The 19,657-nt window shown below is 48.7% G+C and overlaps 1 pseudogene; it reads right to left on the bottom strand.

Moving 5' to 3' along the window:
- Positions 1 to 787: 787 nt before the first annotated feature.
- On the bottom strand, positions 788 to 1,314 carry LOC121282451 (annotated as a pseudogene).
- Between the last annotated feature and the right edge of the window lie 18,343 nt (positions 1,315 to 19,657).

Raw genomic sequence — 19,657 nt, 5'->3', positions numbered from 1 at the left:
TCCTCTGGCACCTCCCCTGAGTTTAATACTGGAGAATTATGGCCAGTGCTTCCACAATTTCCACCCTCACTTGGAAGGGAACTTGCAGATGATGGTAGTGGTCCTTTGCATCTGCTGTCCTTGTCCTCTTGGGTGGCAGAGGTCGTATGTTTAGAAGGTGATGTCAAAGGAGCTTTGGTAAGGTGCTGCGGTGCATTTGTCTTGGATGGTGTCAAGCTACCTGAGTGTTGTTAGAGCTGCACACATCCAGGCAAGTGGAGAATATCTCTCTTGACTTGTGCCTTGTAGATGGTGAACAGGCTTTGGGAAGTCAGGAGGTGAGTTACTCGCCACAGAATTCCAAGCCCCTGTCCTGCCCTTGTAGCCATATGGCAGATCCAGTCAATTTCTGTGTAACATGCAGGATGTTGATAGTGGGGATTCAGCGATGGTAATGCCATTGACTGTCAAAGGGGGATTCTCTCTTATTGGAGATGGCCATTGCCTGCCATTTGTGTGGCACAAATGTTATTTGGCACTTATCAGCCCAAGCCTGAATGTTGCCCAGGCCTTGCTGCTTGTGGACATGGACTGCTTCAGAATCTCAGGAACTTCAAATGCAAATGCTTCAATCATCCGTAAACATCACAACTCCTGACCTTATGATGGAGGGAAGGTTTTTTTTTTAATGCTGAATAGTTTATTTATAGTTAGTTCCTTGTCCTCCTTCACAAGTTACTGGTCAGGTCAAAGGTCTCAATTATACAAATAAAATAGTAAACACAATAAGATTGTCCCTGCAGTCAGTTTAGTCACCCTGCCCCAGGGTGAGCTTGTCAAACAGGTACTCTCCCATGCCATTCTCAGGGGCTTCCAGTCTCTTCAGGTTAGTGATGTGATCTCCAAGTTTCTTGATCCTCTTCACTTGCTCATCCAGGTAGTGAGTCTCCAGGAAGTCACAAAGATGAGGGTCAGTGTACACAGAGGAGAGTTTGTGCAGATCCAGCAGACTCTGGTTCACGTTCTTCTCCATCCGCAGAGCTCTCTGTATTGCCTTCAGATCATTGCTCCATTCATCCTGCCCTGGTTTCTTGATGTCCTCCAGGATGTCTCGGCCTCCACATTTATTCTGGAATTTGATCAGTTTCTCAGCGTGTTCCCGTTACCCACGTGACTGCTCCTTGAAGAACTCAGCAAAGTGAAGCAGGGCAACATCATCCCAGTCAAAGAGAACATAGAGAGAAAAACACAGGAGGAGTAGAACTCCAGGTTCACATGCTTGTTAACAGCATCCTCACAGTCCTTGTGGTAGTTCTGATGCACTTGGGAAGCCATCTTCAATATTACCCATGTAGCCATCAGTTATGATACTGACACTGTGCCTACATTAAAAGATAGCACAGAGGCAGGATCTGCACATGGTGAGTCGTCAGGGAAGGTCATTGATGCAGCAACTGAAGATGGTTGGGCCTCGGGCATTACCCTGAGGAACTCATGTATTGATGTCCTGGGACTTTGATGATTGCCCTCCAACAACTGCAACCACAATCACCTTCCTTTGTGCGAGGCGTGACTCCAACCAGTGGAGAGCTCTCCCCAACCCTTTGGCCCCCCCACCACCGATTCTCATTGACTCCAGTTTTGCTGGAGCATATTTGATGCCATATTTGATGAAATGCTGCCTTGATGTCAAGGGCAGTTGTTCGCCTCACCTCGAGTTCAGCCCTTTTGCCCATTTTTGAGGTCATGCATATAAGTTATGCAAGGGTGGGATTAAATTAGATGTTAGATGGTTCCTTTTCAGAGGATAGTAGACATCTGGAACAAGTCATTAGCTCGTGTGATGAGTACTAGCTCTCTGGGGAGTTGGAGGAGTTCCTGATTGGGCCAGAGATCCATCTTATAAAAAGTATGTAAAGTACCAGTTAATTTTAAGCATGGTCTACATGGAATCCTGAACTACCCTTGTATGGTGCAATGTGTTTGGAGGATGAGCCTGTAATAGTTAAATATTTGGTAGTTTGTACAAGCTGTAGTGTTGGCCTGAGGCTTGCAATAGTGCAATGTGACGATGAGGTGAGGCTATGAATGTAGAACCATAGAAAAGTTACGGCACAGAAAGAAGCCATTTAGGCTATCGTGCCTGTGCTAGCTGGAAAAGAAAAAAAGCAAAAAACTAGCTGCCAATTCTAATCCCACCTTTCAGCATCCAGTCCATAGCCTTGTAGGTTATAGCACTTCAGGTGCAGGTCCAGGTACCTTTTAAATGAGTTGAGAGTTTCTGCCTTCACCACCAAAACAGGCAGCAAATTCCAGACACCCACCACCCTCTGAGTGAAGAATGTTTTCTTCATGCCCCCTCTAATCCTCCCATCTATCATCTTAAATCTTTGCCCCCTGGTAATTGACCTCTCCACGAGGAGAAACAGGTCTTTCCTGTCTATTCCATCTAGATCCCTCATAATCTTGTACACCTCAATTAAGTCACCCCCTCAGCCTCCTCTGTTCCAAGAAAAATGACCCTAGCCAAACCAATCTTTCCTCGTGGCTGCAATTTTCATGCCTTGGCAACATTCTTGTAGATCTCCTCTGTACTCTCTATAGCAATTATATCCTTACTGTAATGTGACGACCAGAGCTGTATACAAAATTCCAGCTGTGGCCTAATCAGCATTTTATACCATTCCAGCGTTCCATCCTTGCTTTTGTATTCAATACCTCGTCCAATAAAGGAAAGCATTCCATATGCTTTCTTTACCATTTTATCCACCTGTCCTTTCCACATCAGTGACCTGTGGACATGCATCCCAGGATCTCTCATTTCCTCTAACCCTCTCAATATCCTCCCATTTATTGTGTATTCCTTAGCTCTGTTTTCCCTCCCCAAATGCATTACCTCACAATTTTCTGAATTGAGTTCCATTTGCCATTTTCCCACCCATTCAACCAAACCATTGATATCATTCTGGAGTTGACAGCTATCCTCTTCACTATCAATTTTTCACGGCCAATTTTCGTATCATCTGCAAATTTCCCAATCATGTCTCCTTTATTTAAGTCCAAATCATTAATATATATAACAAACAGCAAGGGACCCAAAACTGAGCCTTGTGGAACACCATTGGAAACCGCTCTCCATTTGCAAAAACATCCATCAACCTTTACCCATTGTTTCCTGTCACTGAACCAATTTTGGATCCAACTTGCCACCTTCCCCAGATCCCATAGGCTTTTACTTTTCTGACCAGACTGCCATGTGGAACTTTGTCAAATGCCTTACTAAAATCCATGTATACAACATCTATTGCACTACCCTCTGTGAAGACTGAGTTGTGCTTGATAGAGACAATTGGTAGCTGAGTGAAGCGGCGTGTGGTGAATGGAGCAGTGTGTGGGGGTAGTGAATAATCTATAAGGATATGGCGTTTGAAGATGCATTTATTGACCATGACCACTTTTATGAGTTAATTAAATTGCTGCACCCAGGTCCTTAGGGCTAGAACACTGGTATTGCTCCCTTCTCTCACTGTCTTCAGACTGTCTGCCTGGAGGGCCTCTGACCCCCTTGAGATAAAAAGACCTCTCTCCTCTTGACTATCTCCTGCACCATGTGCAGCAGACTGGGAGGTTGAGGAAGAGGGAGACAAGAGACCATGAGTCAGGGGTGAGGGAGAGTGGGAGATTAGGTGCGGAATTGTTCCAGATTCCACTAAGAGTTGTAGTGGGTGAGAAAAAGGCCTTTTTTTCTCACCAGCTGAAATGGCAGCTTCTCACACTGTATCATCCCAATCCCACCTCATTAATCATGCATTCCCGGGAAACACATGCTTCCGATGGTGGGCAAGCTCCGATTTGCCTGCCACACCATCACCTTGTTGCTTCATCAAGCCAGGCATCACAGTTAAAGTACAGCCACGCGCATACCCCTCAGTGCTTCCATCCCAGGACTGCTGCAAAGAAGACATGGCCTTGAAAGGCAAGAAGGCTGCAACTCCCGGGGTTAGTGACATGTCCCTCAAGAACCTTTTGGGTGCTGTGGAGGCCCACTGTGATGTCCTGTAACCCCGCTCTGGCCCACATTACCACACCGATTTGTTAGGTGATGGAAGTGGTGGTCAATACCAAGGCTGTACAGAAGAGGTTGGCCATCCAAGGCAGCTAGAGGATGAATGTTGTCATCTGTGCCACAAGGACAAGGCAACCAGCTCATCACTCTAAACTAACTCTCTCACACATTCACAGGCATCTACTGACTGCCAGCTCAAGGGACTTCACCATCTATTCTCTCACACGTACCCTCACATTTCCATCTGGCTTCATCTCCTCTGGAGACTGCCTCCTCAGCCCTCACCGTCTTGAGGACATTTGCATAGATCAGCATGCTCTTCCCTAACCACACCACCCCCCCCTCCTCGCACATGCACACACACACACACACACACACACACACACACACACGAACCCTGGGATATTCTCCCTGCATCAGTACAGCCCCCCAGCCTGCAGCTTCTTCTGTTGCCTGAGGCCACTTCTCCCCCTTCCCCAAGAAAGCCCTAGCCCTGCAGCTTATGGCTGGTCTGGTAGATAGAGACCTGCCCTTGAGCCCCTCTGAAAGTAATGTGGTGCTGTCTGCGAAGCCTGTCGCTGATGACTGCGAGTGCTGCCTGAAGAAGGTAGGCGAACAAACCTTGAAGTCCCGAGCGAAGTGCAACCTGCAAAGTGCACACCTTATATATGCTATTGCGAAACACTTCGGCAGGCGGGAGGACGATCCAGCGTGGGGGGATGATTCTGGCGGGCTGGCCTTATAATGATATACAGGTGTATTACAATGAGGTTCCCGACGTTCGATGGTGGGAAACGTGGCCCGCCATTGACGGGCTGAATGGCTGATCGCAAACTGGTTTCACGGCGTTGTGAAACCGATTTTTGGCCTTCTCGCCATATTGTCTGCTGACACCACCGAACATGCCCAATGCTAGCGGGAGTGGAAAATTTCACCATAGGCATTGAGGGTTGAGGGAGGGGACTTTGATGGTAATATACAAAAGAATATGGGAACAGGAGTAGGCCATTTATCTCCTCGTGTTTGTTCCACCATTCAATGAAATTATGGCTGATCTGTGACACAACTCCATGTACCCATTCTTTGGCCCATATTCCAAGTTACCTTTGGTAAACAAAATCCTTATCAACCTCAGATTTACAATTAACAATTGATCTAGCATAAACTGACATTTGCAGGGAGTTCTAAATTTCTACCACTCTTTTCATAAAGAATCCTAACTTCATCCCTGAATGGCCTGGTTCTAATATTTTCCCATAGCCCTAGACTCCCAGCCAGGGAGTTCTTGTCTATCATTTCCCTTAACCTCTTGGAAAACAGAGATTAGGGAATGGCGGTCAGGGGAAAGAGAACAAGGCTAGATAATGGGAATTGGACAGAGGAACTTGGGAGATAGAGGAATGGTGGTTTGGTGACTGGGAAATTGAGGTTCAGGCGGGGTGGGGTGGGGGGGGTGGCGGCGGCAGGGGGAGAGGGACTTTTTCCGTATTGTTTCGTGGGGTGTGGACATCACTGGTAAGGCCAGCATTTATTGCCCATCCCTAATTGTTCTTGAAATGAGTAGCTTGCTAAGCCATTTCAGAAGGCAGTTAAGAGTCAACCACATTGCTTTGTCTGGAGTCACATGTCAGCCAACCAGACGAGGTAAGGATATGATAGTTTCATAGCTACCATTAACGAGACTAGCTTTTAATTCCAGACTTGTTAATGGAATTTAGATTCTACCAGCTGTCATGGTGAGATTTGAAACCAGAGCATTAGCCTGAGTCTCTAGACTGCTAGTCCAGTGACATTACAACTCCACCAGCATCTCCCTATGCTGGTTACACTACAGTTCTGTCCCTTCTTTAAGTCACTGTTTAAAATCTGTCTCTTTGACAAACCTTTTGGTCACCAGTTATTCACTGTCAAATTTTGTTTGATAATGTTCCTGTGAAGTACTTTGGAACATTTTTGCTATGTTAAAGATGCATTATGAACTAAAGTTATTTCTGCATCAGGTGGTCATCCTGCAGGCAGATAGAGTTAGGATTGAAAGTGGGTGCCCATTCATTAAGATAGGAAGGGGAGACAGGGGAAAAAAAGAAACATTTTCATTTATATGGTACCTTTCACATCCACAGAATCTCCCAAAGGACTTTACAGCACTTTTGAAGTGCAGTTGCTGTTGTAATGTAGGAAATGTGATAGTGAATTTTTACACAGTAATGTGATAATTACCAGAAAATCTGGTTTTATAATGTTGATTGAGGGATAGATATTGGTCAAGACACTGGAGAAAACTCTCCTACTCTTTTTCAAAAAGTTGTTGCCATTGCCACAAGTATTCAGTATGGATATCTGTTAATCAGTTCAATATTTTCAGCTGTTCTGCCACATATGTCAGCTGTGGCTCAGTTGATAGCGCTCACCTCTGAACCTGAAGGTTGTGGGTTCAAGTCCCTCCCCTGGGCTTGAGCATGAAATTATGGCTGCCATTCCAGTGCTGTAGTGAGAAAATGCTTCAATGTTGGAGGTGCATTTGGATGTGATGTCAAACCAAGGCCACATATGTCCTCTCAGGTGGATGGATGTGTTACATCCAAATGGCAGCACCTCCATTGATTGACAAAACGTTTTTTTTCAGCTGCAATGGCATTTGCACTTTCTGGGCATACCAGGCTGGAGACCAAGTCCTTTGGGCACTTGGCACCCGATTCTCAGGTGAGTGCCTGGAAATCCTCATGGAGAACAGTGTCAGGCAGGACATCCTTATCCCTAGGAATGACAAGAGGAGGCCACCACACCTGACCAAGAAAGCATGGGCAGAGGCGGCAGCCCAGGTCAGCGGCCAGGATGTTGTGCGGCAAAAGTGAGTGCAGTGCCGCAAAAGGTTCAGTGATCTGCTGCATTCAGCAAGGGTGAGTACCCAGTTGGCATGGATCCAGGTGAAGAAGTGTTAACAGCTAGCCTGCGGTGCTCAAGGGCGTAAGATTCTGAGTGCCAACTGTCAATGACATCAGTGGTGAGCTCTGGCTGCTTGGCCTGATTACTGTGCGGGTTGCGGGTCATGACTCTGCTGTGCGCTGCAAGGGTGTTCCTCAGGTGGGTTTGGCCAGGCTACATTGGTGCTGCAGTAGAGAGTGGGCTAATCAATTCTCCTCTGTCCTTTCAGAAGAGAAGCCATAACAACATAGAGAGGTAGAGGACGGGCGGAGGCATCCCAAACCTGCTCATATTGACGAGGATCGAGATGGATGCCTTCGAGATGGAGTGCTGATGCCCAGCTCGTTCCACCGGTCATGGAGAGATAGGGGTCTCAGATGAATGTAAGACTGTAGTGCCCAGACGCCAGAGTGTTGGAGTGTGTAAACATTGTTGTGTTGCCTCATCTGTAATGGAAACCTCAAACCTGGAGTCCCCGTTGCTCATTGAAAGATGATGGCACCATGATGCAGATCTCCATTGTCTCACCAGCTTGCCTAGCATGCACAGTGACAGTATGATGACTAATTCTGATGACATGTCTTTTTTCTCCTCTAGAATCGCCATCCAGCAAATGATTGTAGGGCCCCGAGAAGCCACCTTTGACACTGGAGGACCAGTGTCTGTCAGATGCACCTGCGTCACACTCCCTCACTGCACTAGGACCAGCGCAGATACCAGCACCTCGGTGAGCATTAGATCGTTGGCTACAATGTCGGTGCACAGCAGTGAGAGCATGTCACACTTGCACGAGGGGCAGGTGGAGGCAGAGAGTGTCCAGGCTGCTGGCAGTCAGAGGACTGCTGGAGACCAGGACCATGCTGAGTCTGAGGCAGATGATGAGCCTCTGGAGTCATCCATTAGGCGGCAGATGCTGGATGTCCAGCAGGATGTGTGGGAGGATCTTGCAGAGGTTCCTGAGGGTTTGCACACCATGGTCTTTGTCAAGGAGGAGTCCGTGCAGAGCATGAGTACTGCTCAGCACCAAGCGCACTGCTTCCTCCATTGAGAGAGTGGCGACACTCATGGAGACGCAGCTTCAGGAACAGAGTCAGGGATCCCTGGGGTTGCATTCGTACCTGCAAGCCCTCACACAAGCAATGACCTCGGGAGGTCACTGCCAGTATGAGAGATGGATGAGGCACCTAGCATCTCTGCTAGGTGCCTGTCCATCAATGGCAAGCAGGGAGGGCCAGACCAACCCCATGATGGTTTGTGAGCTGTTTGTCATCTCTGTGGGCTTCTCTCAGGACACTCTGGATGACAGCTGCAGCTCCTCTGCCAGTAATCATGGCATCTGATGAGGCTGTGATGACTGAGGAGTACCCAGCTGAGGTGCTGAGGACTTGAGTACAGGATCAAGGATGCAGCTATGCAAGGCCTTAGTGAGACCACACCTGGAGTATTGTGTGCAGGTTTGGTCTCCTTACCTAAGAAAGGATATGCTTACCATAGAGGGAATTCAGTGAAGGTTCAACAGACTGATTCCTAGATGGTAGGATTGTTGTATGAGGAGAGACTGGGGGGGACTAGGCCTGTATTCACAGGAGTTCAGAAGAATGAGAGGGGATCTCATTAAAACATAAAATTATGACAGGGATGGACAGACTGGACGCAGGGATGATATTTCCTCTGGCTGGGTGGTCTAGAACAAGCGTCCCCAGTCTCAGGATACAGGGTAGACCATTTAGGACTGAGATGAGGAGAAACTTCTTCACTCAGAGGGTGGTGAACCTATGGAATTCTCTAAAACAGAGGGCTGTGGAGGCCAAGTCACTGAATAAATTTAAGAAGGAAATAGATTTCTGGATTCTAAAGGCGTCAAGGAATATGGGGAGACCTCAGGAGTACTTTGTTGAGCTAGAGGATCAGCCATGATCATATTGAATGGTGGAGCAGGCTCTAAGGGCCGAATGACCTACTCCTGCTCCTATTTTCTATGTTTCTACGTGCAGAATTTTACAACTCATAAGCAGGCACGTTCCTGAACTGATTGGGCATAAAAATTGTACGGACTGACGTCCGGCAAGCGTCCTGACATTATCCTGCACGTGAGCAAACATCAGGTTGGCGGGCGAGTGCATGTGTCAGAGCCGTGGCCGCCATCAATTAAAAGGCCACTTAAACCATGAAAAGCACAAGTGATCCCGATTTTGCATTGCCCGTGCGAATTCACACTCGTTGTTCGGGCAAAACGGGCAGGCGGGAAGCTAACGTTTTGCAAAACCTCATCCAAGGGTGGGATAAAAGGGTCAGCAGCATTGCCAGCGTTAGTGGTGAGGAGTTTAGGAAATAGTTTGCTGCTGGTTGCTTATTTGAACTTGACAGCTTCATCTCTGTTCTGAGCTTCATAGCATTTCCAGGCTCCATTTCAGGACTCATTGATGTCTCCAGGGCCCCCGGCGATTTTTGACCGTGTGGACGCTTCCAGTTATCAGACTGCCTTCTATAACCCTGGTAATGGGGATTGTGCTGTCCGCTGGAGGCACCTCCTCTGAAGAGGGGGAAGAAGGGAGAGAAGGCCAAGTGCCCCAATTCAGCTTCCAGGGAGGGACTTGTGGGAGGAGAGGTGCAGGCATAAGGGGCGCAGGACCAGCAGGTACTCCAATGCATAAGGGACCACTGAAGATGTCACTATCCTGCTGCCAGGGTTTACAGGCAGCGATGCAGTACCTTAATATGTCCGAGGCGCAATGCTAAAGGAGGCTCTGCCCCTCCAGGGAGACCGTGACCTCCATTTGTGAGATGATCGGCCCAGAGATCACCTCCAAATGTGTGGGTGGATACCCCATGCCGGTTGCTCTGAAGGTCACAGTAGCCCTCAACTTCTATGCCTCCGGCTATTTCCAGGGGTCAGTGGGGGAATCTTCTTTGAGTGTCCCAATCAGCTGTCTGCAGTTGCGTCAATCAGGTGACATAAGCTCTGTTCAGGCGGGCAATGAATTTTTTTATTTCCATGCGGATGAGGCCAGCCAGGCTGAGTGAGCCAGAAGGTTTTCAGTGATTGCTGGGTTCCCCCGCCTCCAAGGCACAATCAACAGCACAGATGTGGCCATCAAGGCACCAGCAGGTTAGCCGGGTGCCTTCATCAACAGGAAGGGATTCCACTCCATGAACATGCAGATAGTTTGTGACCACAAGACGCAGATTCTGCCAGTCCATGCAAGGTACTCTGGCACCTCCCATTAAGCTTACATTCTGAGACACTCCCAGGTGCCGAGGCTCTTCAGTGCTCCAGCCCGACTGGATGGATGGGTGCTGGGTGACAACACTATACATTGAAAAGGTGGCTTATGACACCTCTCTGCCACTCAAGAACAGAGGCAGAGCAGCGTTTTAATAGCAGTCATGCCTGTACAAGGATGGTGCTAGAGAGGACCATTGCTCTACTGAAGATGCGCTTCCGATGCCTGCATCGTTCAGAGGGAGCACTACAATACCACCAGAGTGGGTGTCACTGATCGTAGTTGCATGCTGCGCTCTCCACAATCTGGCACTGGCAAGTGGAAACCCTCTGGAGGAAGAGGATCTTGACGCTGCTCCACAGGCCTCAGAAGATGAATTCAATAGTGAGTCAAACGAGGAGCATGGTGAGGCGAACGCTGAGGGATGCAGACCTCGGTATCCTTCAGGGAGGCAGGGACAGCAGGGATGCCTTGATCCAACGCTCCTTCAGCTAGGCTGCCAAAGAACTGCTTCTACCTCATGCCAGGGCTGCCGCCTCCATCCCGGATGTCTGAAATGACCCTTTCATTTGAACCAAAAGTCCACTCAGTGTCTGTGCAATAAAGTTTAGAGCCACTCTCGTCCAGCATTACAAACTGGTGTACTCTGCACCAAAAGCTGGCATCTCTCCAGTCATCGCAGTATCATCAGATGCCACGGTCACTGGCAAATGGGCGGAGGAGAGCTGTCATCCAGAGTGTCCTGAGAGGATCCAGAGATGACAAGCAGGCCATGCACCAATGTGAGGTCATTCTGGACCTCCATTCTCACCATTGATGGACGGGCACCCAGCGGGGATACTGGATGCTTCATCCATCTCCCATACTGGCACTGACCCACCTGAGATCATTGCCTGTGTCAGGGTTTGCAGGTCCGAGCGCAATCCCAGGAACCCCTGACTCTGTCCCTTGAGTTACTTCTCCATGAGAGTTGCCACTATCTCAATGTAGGAGGCAGTGGGCTGCAAATGAGTGCTTGCCATCGAATCTAAGGGAGTGCTGGCACCCTGGGCACTCTTTGCCTCTGCCTGTACCTCAAGCAAGTATGAAGTGCCCTCACCGCTGTGCACTGACATTCTAGCCACCGATCTAACGCCCACTGAGGTGCTGGTATCTGCACTGGTACCTAGTTCAGATAGCGGGTATGATGCAGATGCAAATGAAGCCCAGTGGCCCTCTGTTTTCCGGGGTGGCACTTCGGGGTCCTGCGAACGAGTGCTTGCATTCGAATTTAAGGGAGAACGACATGTCATTAGTTTAAGCCATCACAATGTCACTGTGCATGCCAGGCACCTTAGTGAGACAATGGAGATCTGCATCATGGTGCCATCGCCCTTCAGTGATCAATGGGGACTCCAGTTTTGAGGCTCACATTAATGAAGAGGCTACACAAGAATGTCAGCACAATCCGACAATCTCATCCCTGTGCACTGCACTCTTACCTCCGTAAGATACCCTGCCTCTTGCTGACAGGCTGAACAAGGTGGGTGATGGCTCTCCAGTTCCAAGGCGTTCAGTTCAAATCTCGTCAATATTAGGAGGTTTTGGAGTCCTCTGCCTGTCCTTGACCCCTCTATGTTGTTATGGTTCGTCTCCTTCTGAAAGGAGAGAGGAGCATTGATTCGTCAACTCTCTACTTACTGTGCCATTACAGGCTGGCCAACCCCATCTGAGGAACACCTTGCAAGGCACATCCGAGTTGTGGCCCTCAAGCTGCACGGCACTCAGTCCAAGCAGCCAGGACTCACCCCCTTGGCCAGCTCCGGTGTCATGACAGTTGGCACTCAGACTCTAACACACCTGAGTTCCACGGGGGATGGCCAGCCCTTAACTATTCTCCACACTGATCCTTGCCAACATGGTATTCACCCTTGCCGAGTGCAGCAGGTCATTGAACCTTTGGCGACACTGTACTCATGTACACCACACAATGTCTTGGCTGTTGACCTTGGCTGCCACCTCCTCCCAAGCTTTTTTTGGCTGGTGTAGTGGCCTCCTTCTCACATGCTGGGGAATGAGGGTGTCCTGCCTGACACCCGCCTCCCCCAGCAGGACCGTGAGGCATTCGTCTGAAAAATGAGGGCTGAGTGCCCACCCAACCTAGCCTCCCGCCTGACATCTTCAGATACAGTTGCATTCATAGCTTCAGTCTCATGGCCACTGAATATGATTCCCCCTTGGCAGCCTTCAGGGAGCTGTCTTTGCTGTTTTTAAACCACCCGCCAGGTCGCCATTGGGCCCAGCGCCCGACAAACCCTCATCCCCCGCCCAGCTCTTCCCGACCATTTGGAATACGAGTTTCATGCTGGACGGGCTTTCATTGGCCAGCCAGCATGAAATCACGGTCATGGGCTGATCGCGGTCGGTGGCCTGTTCCCCGACTGCTCCTGGGCACAGTGATTGCACATGTCTGCCAAGGGTGAAATTCAGGCCTATGTTTCTATGGATGCTCCCTACCAGGTGGGGCCTGCACATGCTCCCTTGGTCAGGGAACAACTGCCAAGGCTATCAAGGCCAACAGGATTGTACAGTCCGCTGGCAGCCTCCAATACTGCTGCCTGCAACGGGCAAGGGGGCATGCTCACCAAGATACAGCACTCACAAACGTAAGTTTAAGGCACTGTAAGCACAAGAGGGACTTTTCACAGGTGATCTTCTGTTCTGCCATGTTTTGTTAATTTGTTTACTGGTGTGACCATTAACACCTTATATTGTTATGTTCATTTTCTGTAAGTGCCAACATAATATAAATTTTGCTTTTGTGTTAATGGCCTGAGTATGCTTCACTTGTTTTGTAGGTGCATGGCACTCCGGTATCTCATGCTGAACGTAAGGGGTTCTAAACTTTATTGCACTGGTGCTGAGTGGACTTTGGGTTCAATGGAATGGGTCATTTCAAACATTGGCTTGAGGTGAAAGCATGGCCTTGGCAGCCTAGCTGAAGGTGTGTTGGATCAAGGCCTCCCTGGTGTCCCTGCCTCCCTGAAGGTTCCAGAGATCTGCCTCCACATCCTCACTGTGTTATTCCAGAGGCTCCTCTTCTGGTCTGCCACCAGAGTCATCATCTATGGCATGTGGAGCTGCTTCGAGATCCTCTTTCTCCAGCGTTTTCCCTCTTGCCAGAGCCAGATTGTGGAGACCGCAGCATGTAATCACTATCAGAGACACATGCTCTGAGAGGTATTGTAGTGCTCCGCCTAAATGGCCCAGGCATCTGATTCTCATCTTCAGCAGACCTATGGTTCTCTCTCTCACCACCCTTGTGGAGGCATGACTCATGTTATACCTCTGCTCTGCTTCTGTGCTTGGGTGCTGGAGAGACATCAAAAGCCATCTTTCCAATGGATAGCCCTTGTCACCCAGCAGCCATCCATGCAGCCATCCATACAGTTGAGCTGTACCCATGGCACCTGGGAATGTCTCAGGATGTAAGCATCATGACAGCTGCCAGGGTATCTTGCACAGACTTGCAGAGCCTGCACCTTGGGTCACAAACCATCTGGAGGTTCATGGAGTGGAATCCTTTCCGTTTGACGAAGACACCCAGCCCACCCGCTGGCGTCTTGATGGCCAAATGAGTGCAGTTGATGATACCCTGATGCAGGGGAACCCAGCAATTGCAGCGAAGCGTCTGGCTCGTTCAGCCTGGCTGGCCTCGTCCATCCAGTAATGAATAAATGTCATGACCTACTTGAACAGAGCATCAGTTACCAGCTTCACGCAGCTGTGGACAGCTGATTGGGGCACTCATCACACGTCCTCCACTGACCACTGGAAAGAGCCAGAGGCATGGAAGTTGAGGGCCTCTGTAACCTTCAGAGCCACTGGCATGGTATGGCCACCCATGGCCACAGCTGGAGTTGATCTCTGGCCCAATCATCTGACGTATAGAGGTCACAGCCTCCCTGGACAGGCGAAGCCTCTTTCGGCACTGCACCTCTGACATGTTGAGGTAGTTGCATCGCTGCCCGTACACACTGGCAGCAGGATAGTGCCGTCTTCTGTGGCCCCTTCCGCCTCGGACTTGCTGCTGACCCCGCGCCCCCTGTGCCAGTGCCTCTCCTCCCACAGGTCGCTCCCTTGGATGCTGCCGACAGACACCTAGCCTCCTCTCCCTTCTGCCCCTCTCTTCCTCCTCAGAGGAAGTGCCACCAGTGGAGTACACAGTCCCTATTACCAGAGAAACAGAAGGCTGTCTGGTGATTGGAAGAGTCCACACGTATAAATCCTCCAGGGGCTTTGGAGACGCCAATAAATCCTGAAATGAAGGCTGGCAATGCAAAGACTGAAGCTCAAAACAGGAATAAAGCTGTCAAGTTTCACTAAGCAACCAGCAGCAAGCCATCTTCTAAACCCCTCACTTCTCACAATAGCAATGCCCCAGACCCTTTTCATCCAGCTCTTGGATGACAATTTGTTAAAAACAGACTGCCCACCTGCCCGTGCAACGAGTGCTAATGTAAAATTGTGGACAATAAGCTTTTTAATGGCCTTATTTGCCTCTTTAATCATCGGGGGGTGAGGCTCTAACTCTTGCGTGCGCCCCCTGACCTCAATATTGTTTGCATGCGTGATGACGTCGGGACACACGCCCAACGTCATTTCGTACAATTTTACGTGCGTTCGGGTCAGACATGCACCCACCCAATCAACGGAAAGTTCTGGCCGTGGTATAGTGCAACAAGATGGGATTAATTAATGATCTCATAGTGAGGATGCTCTCAGGTAGCGGCAACCATAATATAATTGAATTTTACATTCAATTTGAGGGAGAGAGGAGTGGGTCTGAGACTATGTTTTTAAAAGGGCAATTATGAGGGTAGGAAAGCAGAGCTGGCTAAAGTGAGTTGGCAAATTAGGTTAAAGGATAGGTCAATAGAGATGCAATGGCAAACATTTAAGGGAATATTTCAGAATACACAGAATAGATACATTCCAACGAGTAAGAAAAGGCCCAAGGGATGGGCACACTGTGGTTACCTAGAAACGCTAAAGATAGTATTAAACTTAAAGAAAAAGTATATAATTGTGCAAGGATAGGTGAAAGGCCAGAAGATTGGACAGAGTATAAGGAACGGCAAAGGATGACTAAAAGATTAATAAGGAGGGAAAAATTAGAGTACTAGAGAAAGCTAGCCAGAAATATAAATAGGTAGTAAAAGTTTCTATAAATATTTTAAAAAGAAATGAGTTAACAAAGTGAGCGTTGGTTCTATAAAAAGTGAATCTGAAGAATTGATAATGGAAAACAAAGAAATGGCAGATGAATTGAACAGGTATTTTGCATCAGCCTTCACTATGGATGATACAAGTAACATCCCAGAAGCAGCTATAAATCAGGAAATGGAAGGGAGGGAAGAACTCAGGAAAATTACAATCACCAGAGAAGTGGTACTGAGTAAATTGTTGGAGCTGCGGGTTGACAAATGTCAGGGTCCTGATGGACTTCATGCTAGGGTCCTAAAAGTATTGGCTAGTGAGATAGTTGATGCGTTGGTTTTAATTTTCCAAAACTCCCTAGGCTCAGGGAAGGTCCCATTAGATTGGAAGATAGCAAATGTAACTCCATTATTCAAAAAGGGAGGGAGACAGAAAGCAAGAAACTACAAGCCATTTAGCTTAACATCTGTAAAAGGGAAAATGTTACAAGCTATTATTAAAGAAGCTATCGTAGGGCATTTGGATGAATTCAAGGTAATCAGACAGAGTCAACATGGTTTTGTAAAATGGAAATCATGTTTAACCAACTTATTGGAGCTCTTTGAGAAAGTAACATGTTCTGTGGATAAAGGGTGAATGTACTGTACTTAAGAGTTCCAGAAGACATTTGATAAAGTGTCACATTAAATGTTATTGTGGAAAATAAAAGCTCGTTGTGTGAGGGTAACATATTGGCATGGATAGAAGATTGACTGGCTAACAGGAAGCAGAGATTGGCAAAAATGAATCTTTTTCAGGTTGGCAAGATGTAACGAATGGTGTGCCACAGGGATCAGTGCTGGAACCTTTTTTAAAATTTATTCACGGGATGTGGGCTTTGCTGGCTGCGCCAGCATTTATTATCCATCCCTAGTTGCCTTGAGAAAGCGGTGGTGAGCTGCCTTCTTGAACCGCTGCAGTCCAGGTGGTGTAAGCGCACCCACAATGCTGTTAGGAAGGGAGTTCCAGGATTTTGGCCCAGTGACAGTGAAGGAACAGCAATATATTTCCAAGCCAGGATGGTGAGTGACTTGGAGGGGAGCTTCCAGGTGGTGGTGTTCCCATCTACCTGCTGCTCTTGTCTTTCTAGATGATAGTGGTGATGGGTTTGAAAGGTGCTGTTAAATGAGCCTTGGTGAATTCCTGCAGGGCATCTTGTAGATGGTACACACAGCCGCTACTGTGCGTCGGTGGTGGAGGGAGTGAATGTTTGTGGATGTGGTGCCAATCAAGCGGGCTACTTTCTCCTGGACGGGGTCAAGTTTCTTGAGTGTTGTGGGAGCTGCACTCATCCTGCATGTGGGGAGTAGTCCATCACACTCCTAACTTGTGCCTTGTAGATGGTGGACAGACTGTGGGGAGCCAAGAGGTGAGTTACTCATTGCAGGATTCCTAGCCTCTGACCTGCTATTGTAGCCAAAGTATTTAGATGGCTGGTCCAGTTCAGTTTCTGGTCAATGGTAACCCCCAGGATCTTGATAGTGGGGCATTCAGTGATGGCAATGCCATTGACCATCAAGGACCATCAACATCTCTTGTTGGAGATGGACATTGCCTGCCACTTGTGTGGCATGAATGTTACTTACCACTTGTCAACCCAAGCCTGGATATTGACCAGGTCTTGCTGCATTTGGACATGGACTGCTTCAGTATCTGAGGAGTTGCGAATGGTGCTGAACATTGTGCAATCATCAGCGAACATCCCCACTTCTGACCGTATAATGGAAGGACAGTCATTGATGAAGCAGCTGAAGATGGTTGGGCCAAGGACACCGCCCTGAAGAACTCCTGCAGTGATGTCCTGGAGCTGAGATGTCTCCAACCAACAGTGAGTTTTCTCCTTGGTTCCCATTGACTCCAGTTATGCTGGGGCTCCTTGATGCCACATTCGGTCAAATGCAGCCTTGATGTCAAGGCCAGTCACTCTCATCTCACCTGGGAGTCCAGCTCTTTTGTCCATGTTTGAATCAAGGCTGTAATGAGGTCAGCAGCTGAGTGGCCCTGGCGGGATCCAAGCTGGGCAACAGTGAGCAAGTTATTGCTAAGCAAGTGCCACTTGATAGCACTGTTGATGACCCCTTCCATTACTTTACAGATGATTGAGAGTAGACTGATGGGGCGGAAATTGGCTGGGTTGGATTTGTCCTACTTTTTGTGTACAGGACATACCTAGGCAATTTTCCACATAGCCGGGTAGATGCCAGTGTTATTGCTGTATTAGAACAGCTTGGCTAGCTGAGCGACAAGTTCTGGTGCACAAGCCTTCAATACTACTGCTGGAATATTGTCAGGGCCTATAGCCTTTGCAGTATCCAGTGCTGTCAGCCATTTCTTGATATCACATGGAGTGAATCGAATTGGCTGAAGACTGGCATTTGTGATGCTGGGGACCTCCAGAGGAGGCCAAGATGGATCGTCCACTCAGCACTTCTGGCTGAAGATTGTACCAAATGCTTCAGGCTTATCTTTTGCACTGCTGTGCTGAGCTCCTCCATCATTGAGGATGGGGATATTTGTGGAGCCTCCTCCTCCAGTGAGTTGTTTAATTGTCCACCACCATTCACGACTGGATGTGGCAGGACTGCAGAGCTTAGACCTGATCCGTTGGTTGTGGGATCACTTAGCTCAGTCTATCACTTGCTGCTTATGCTGTTTGGCATGCAAAATAGTCCTGTGTTTAGCTTCACCAGGTTGATGCCTCACTTTTAGATATGCCTGGTACTGCTCCTGGCATTGCTTCCTGCACTCTTCATTGAACCAGGGCTGATCCCCTGGCTTGATGGTAGTGGTAGAGTGAGGGATGTGCCGGATCATGAGGTTACAGATTGTGTTCGAGTATAATTCTGCTGCTGCTGATGGCCCACAGTGCTTCATGGATGTCCAGCCTTGAATTGCTAGATCTGTTCAAAATCTATCCCATTTAGTGCGATGGTAGTGCCACACAACACCATGGATGGTATCCTAATTGTGAAGATGGGAATTTGCCTCTACAATGACTGTGCGGTGGTCACTCCTATCAACTCTGTCAGGACTTGGCCAGTAGTGGTGCTACCGAGCCACGCTTAGTGATAGCCATTGAAGTCCCCCACCCAGAGTACATTCTGCACCCTTGCCACACTCAGTGCTTCCTCCAAGTGGTGTTCAACAAGGAGGAGCACTGATTCATCAGCTGAGGGAGGGCGGTATGTGGTAGTCAGCAGGAGGTTTCCTTGCCCATATTTGGCCTTATGAGACTTCATGGAGACTGGAATCGATGTTGAGAACTCCCAGGGCAACTCCCTCCTGACTGTATACCACTATGCCGCCACCTCTGCTGGGTCTGTCCTGCTGGAGGGACAGGACTTACCCAGGATGGTGATGGTGGAATCTGGGGCATTATCTGTAAGATATGATTCCGTGAGGATGACTGTGTTAGGCTGTTGCTTGAATAGTCTGTGAGACAGCTCTCCCAATTTTGGCACTAGCCCTCAGATGTTAGCAAGGAGGACTTTGCAGGGTCGACAGGGCAGAGAATGCCGTTGTCGTTTCCGGTGCCTAAGTCAATGCCAGGTGGTCCATGCGGTTTCAGTCCTTTTTTCTGACTTTGTAGCAGTTTGATACAACTGAGTGGCTTGCTAGGCCATTTCAGAGGGCATTTAAGAGTCAACCACATTGCTGTGGGTCTGGAGACACATGTAGGCCAGACCAGGTAAAGATGACAGATTTCCTTCCCTAAAGGACATTAGTGAACCAGATGGGTTTTTACAACAACCAACAATGCATCAAGCCACTGTTTCCAGGACTGTCACTGACCTCATCTCCTCTGGGGATCTCCCTCCCACAGCTTCCAACCTGATAGTCGCCCAACCTCGGACGGCCCGCTTCTATCTCCTACCCAAAATCCACAAACAGAACTGCCCCGGTAGACAGATCGTCTCAGCTTGCTCCTGCCCCACAGAACTCATTTCTCGTTATCTTGACTCCCTTCTCTCTCCCCTTGTCCAGTCCCTTCCCACCTACATCCGTGATTCCTCTGACACCTTACGTCACATCAACAATTTCCAGTTCCCTGGCCCCTACCGCTTCCTCTTCACCATGGACGTCCAATCCCTCTACACCTCCATCCCCCACCAGGATGGTCTGAGGGCCCTCAGCTTCTTCCTCGAACAGAGGCCCGAACAATCCCCATCCACCACTACTCTCCTCCGTCTGGCTGAACTTGTTCTCACGCTGAACAATTTCTCCT

The sequence above is a fragment of the Carcharodon carcharias genome, chromosome 9 (genome assembly GCF_017639515.1).
Source record: "Carcharodon carcharias isolate sCarCar2 chromosome 9, sCarCar2.pri, whole genome shotgun sequence".
Classification (NCBI taxonomy): Eukaryota; Metazoa; Chordata; class Chondrichthyes; order Lamniformes; family Lamnidae; genus Carcharodon; species Carcharodon carcharias.
Note: the sequence above shows the minus strand (reverse complement) of the source record. Positions and strands in the feature narration are given on the sequence as shown.